The sequence below is a fragment of the Priapulus caudatus genome, unplaced genomic scaffold (genome assembly GCF_000485595.1).
Source record: "Priapulus caudatus unplaced genomic scaffold, Priapulus_caudatus-5.0.1 Scaffold90, whole genome shotgun sequence".
NCBI lineage: Eukaryota > Metazoa > Priapulida > Priapulimorpha > Priapulimorphida > Priapulidae > Priapulus > Priapulus caudatus.
In genome coordinates this window covers 38,585-43,788 of record NW_014577151.1, presented here as the reverse complement: position 1 = coordinate 43,788, position 5,204 = coordinate 38,585, and positions in this window count along the sequence as shown.

Sequence of the window (5,204 nt, the reverse complement as noted above, 5' to 3'; positions counted from 1 at the left end):
CTCTCTCTCTCTCTCTCTCTCTCTCTCTCTCTCTCTCTCTCTCTCTCTCTCTCTCTCTCTCTCTCTCCCATCTCTCTTTCTCTCTCCACATTGTCGCAGTATTCGATGCGCACAGCACCCCCACCCACCTCCCATTATCACGTCGCTAATCACGATCCGTGTGCCATCGCAGTGGTTACACATCAGCAGCGATGATACGATAAACACCAACGCGTCGAACGACTTCGAAGCTATTGCATTACGCAAAAAATCATGTGATAATTAATCGTTCAAACTAGCTCATGACATCCCTCTCAGATCGTCACCGTCAAATCATTAACGAACGCTTCTTGCTTAGGAAATTCGACCATCGCAAATATACCTGTTGCTAGTGTCGCAGACATACTTTAGCACACAAATGTGTGCAGATGTCTACGACTGGTGCCCCTTCAGTGGCCCTGTCTCTTACAAGCTTTGTTTGTACACCTACTACTGTTAGCTTCGTGCGCGCGAGCTGACATGCGCATGCGCGTACGCATGCGCAATGACCGGCGCAGAGAGCTTTTCCCAGAGCATATAAATCAACAAGATATCATCATGTTGATTTATATGCTCTGCTTTTACTGTAATTCGTCAACAACAACATAAATACACATTGAACTGCATATATACACCTTTTAAGTGCGACTCTTTGAACCTAGTTAAGTTAAGCGTTAGTATTTTCAGGCGCTAGCCATACTATCGGAGTACGTCACATTACGTTACAGTAAGAAGCTCTATAACAAAGTTTTAATATAAGAGTTACACCAACCAACGCATAACAATAATGGTAACATCCCCAAAACAACAATTCTTGGAAAAACAAGCAAAAATTATTTTCCTAGATATTTAAAATGGTATTCCTATAACTTTTCCTATATATGTATATATATATATATATACCAAGTCACTCCTTATACCATATGAATCGCAGTTAATCTAACATACGAAGGGCAGGGCAAGACGTTTACATACGATACACAACAGAATGTCAGAATGTGCGAATAGGAACATGCCTGCCCGCCCTCTAGCGGACTGTTGACACATCATCGAAACAATGACTAAACCCCAATCGCCATGACCTGCGACCGCTTTATGAAATATGGATATGATCACTATAACTATAACCCTGCCAGAGGGTACTAGTCTAGATATATTGCTAAGGGGGTTATTGAACAGTTAATGGTACTTCTACCACAGTCTCTGCGTGCTCTCACTCATCTGTTTTCACCCATCTGTTTGTACGGGTTGCTTCTTGGTTAGGATGCGCGCATGTTACGCTCTTGTTCTCTCTTTCTCTCTCTCTCTCTCTCTCTCTCTCTCTGCTTTTAGCTCTTGCTCTTATTGTCATTGCTATACAATTACTGAAGGTACACAGTGATACGTTCGCAGCAGGCAAAACCTATATATTATTACTAGCAAGGAGCAAAGGGCGAGCGTGAAACCACGTCACCACAACGACGTTGGCCGACCCAGTGAGATTCGATTGACTTTAACCTTACGTGTATTCACATTTATATAATCGCCACCTCTGCAGAGATGCAGAGAACGGGGATGCGCACGGGAAAGGCATTTTCTACAACACCGTATCGTTTCATTAATCTAATGCAAAAATTAAATTTATTTTCTACAATAACAGTCACATGTACACTATATATATATACGGTGGGTTGTCAACACCATAACTGGATAATAACAACGATATATAAGCGGATAAATCAACAACGATATACTTCGTATCACATTTAGCAGACGATACTGTGTGTTCCCTTCCATTGTTCTCCCAAACACTATAGCCTAGCTCTCCCAGTGACAGTAAAACAGCACCATTCGTGGCTGTATATATATATACAGTATATATACTGTATATTACCGAGACAATCTGCAAAAATACAAGCATCTAACAAGTAACTAACGCTGTGTTACTCACGTGACCAGTGACGTATATTAAAAAACGCGTTACTATACCACTAACATCAAACTCGGCGTAGCCATAGTAACGCGCGCGTTGCGTATACGTAACATAATATATTACATAAAACAAACTTGTTTTACATTTATGCATCACCGCTCTACCCTGTTGTTACCGATGGCTTCGTTGAAGACATCGTTGCCATTGCCTGGCGAAATGTTACCCTCCGTAAACCACATATCCGTGTGCAATATCTTCCGACACCGTTCCTTACTTGCTATCTGCACGAAGTCACTGACTATCTTACCAGGGGCCCGTTGTCAGAAACTAAATTAGTCTCAACATTAGTTTTAACATTAACTTCCACTCGTAACCTCGTAAGCTGCGACGTTTTTCTGTCAACGCTCCCTTCGTAACATCAACATTAGTCGCAAATGCTATCTTAGCGTTAAAATTAGCATTAACTTTACGATGTTTCCGACAACGGCCCCCAGATCTTTAATATAGTTCGGGCAATGATACACCATGCAGCCACGGCTGCACACGCATTATCTAACCTGACTTGTGGCGGCTATAAGATTAAAGAATAACACTGTCTTTGCATGTGATCCAACCGGCAAACCATGGCCCTACCCTCCCTTCCTATGTACTTCCTGCCCTCGCCTTCCCACGTACATTACATGTCCATGTACACGGCTTTCTATGAGCCTGCCTGCCTTTGCATATGCCTTCCCTTCATGTGCAATCACATTCCTGCGCATTTCACCCAGTACTCATACGCTCACATTTTTCTATTACAAATCCCTTTACAAATACAAACACAGCTCATCTGCATTTATTCGAAACTCGAGCCTTAAAGCATGTGCAACTCCGTTTGGAGTTAGCGCACGTATATAAAGAGATATGATCGAGATGGGGCGACGAACACAGTAGGTTATGGCCAACATGTTCTGCTTGCATCTATGACAAATACGACATACGCATATATGCTCTCCTATGACACTATTTGTCATAGGAAGATTCTTCCTATGACAAATATTGGCGAGTCAACTTCGTTCCGCTTTACAGCTGAAATTCACTGCTTGCGTTCACAATAGCGCTCCTACACTCCTATGATGCGCACAACACACCTTCAACAATATTTGTCATAGGAAGAATCTTCCTATGACAAATAGTGTCATAGGAGAGCGTATATGCGTATGTCGTATTTGTCATAGGAAGATTCTTCCTATGACAAATAGTGTCATAGGAGAGCGTATATGCGTATGTCGTATTTGTCATAGATGCTAACAGAACAGGCTGTTATGGGAGGGCGCGGGCTTAGTGCTGCCCTCCTTATCCTGCAGAATATCTCTACATTTTATTCCACGGGTGTACCGATCTCTGCCAACTTACAACATTCATTGAATCAAGAGAGCATAGACACGTAACAAATAATAAAGCGCTCATGTGCTCTTGATTGGATTGATAAAAGTCAGAAAGTCTCTGTGGCAGTGGGAAACTATGATATATAAGAGGGATACGAGCTGTACACGTAGAATCGATAGCGACACCTGTACGCGACAGACATTTAAAACACTGTAGACTTACTACACTCTCACGAGTTGCCTCAATAAGAACACAAAAATACACGGATAAATTATAGAATAATGCCGTCATCTTGCTTTCAATGAACAACAGCCAGATGTGTTCACTTCCAAGCCGCGAATGAACAACAGCCAGATGTGAACACAACCTAGCCTTCAATAAACAACAGCCTCATGTGTTCAATGAACAGCCGTCAATGAATAACAGTTGATGTTAACACAATTCATCCTTCACTGAACAATGGGCGTGAACAACGTGAACACTTCCCAACCATCTATAAACAACAGCCAGCCGTCAGTGAACAACAGCGTACAGCGAACACCACTCATTACCGACCACCATGACTACAAGCCGTTCCGGAAAATCTCAATATCGGTGGAGGCGGCACGAACGTTTGCGTTAACACAAGACGGCAGCGGGAGATGCTCGACACGAACAACTGAACATCGAACCTGCCATCAATGCTATAGACGATCGCTTCGTGAATCGAGCTCCAAGGCTCCAGAGCAAACAGCGAACTGGTCGTTGTACGTTTACAATAAGTAGCTCGAGGAGGAAATGAGGTGAACGCGAACGAACGCGCACTGCAACATGCAAACCTGCTGAACCGCCGTTACGAGCGCCTAGTTCCACATCAGTTTTTGTGAAACCAAGTTGATATACAGTGACACAACAGTAGAAGTGTAATAAAGCATCAATGGGTAGTTTTTGTCAATGTGCGTTCATATTATTTTTCAGTATTTGGACTGACTCTGTCCCAAGTGCCTGTGAACGCGCACTGCGACATGCAAACTTTCTTCAAGCGATCGATCAGTCAAAGCAGCAGAACGTGATAACTAAAGGCAGAAGTACGTGCATGAAGCGGCACCACAGTAGACCAACTCGTCTGGAATGCGCGTCGCAGAGAGATGTGTGACGTCAGCTCACATTCACCCAAAGGCGAGAAGAATTCACCCAAAGAAATCAGAGACCTTGATATTTAACAGACCTAAAATATAAAGAACAGAAAAGCCGAAATTAAAGTCGGAAAAAGAATCGGAAAGGTCATGCTGCTTTGCTTCAACGGCATGTGCAGACGAGAAATGAATAGGAAAGAAAGTAGCTAGCGAAAGAAAGCAAGAGCAGGAAGGAGAAATGCGCAAAAGATAAAGCAGATAGAGAGGAGAGCGATGAAGCAAGAGTGAAATAGAAAGAGAGCGAAAGAGAGAAACTAAGAGAGATAGAGGGGGAAGAGAGAGATAGAGATAGAGGTAGAAATAGAGGAAGCGAGAGCAAAGTATTGAGGTCAACACAACAGTAAGCCAGTAATCTACAAGGTGATAGTGATACATTGACACAGTTGATGAATAAAAGTGACAGAAATACATTAAAAAAAACAGCATAAATGATCATCAATAATTTGAACACTGAAAACGCAATTCAATACAATATTCACATATTTTTTTACATAAAATGGTTTTATACAAAAATACACATGCCACCACAAGCACTTGCACTTTTTATATGAACACATACGTGTACATCCTACTTGCATTTTACATCTCAGCTAACGTGCTAGAATGAATGGCAGATATTCTATCAGATAAAATAAAAAGACATGCACCAAAAGGCGGCTGCAGCTTTAAATAATTCGCCTAATAGTTTAACGCTATATGAAGAATAAAGTGAAAATAACGCAGCTCTTAGA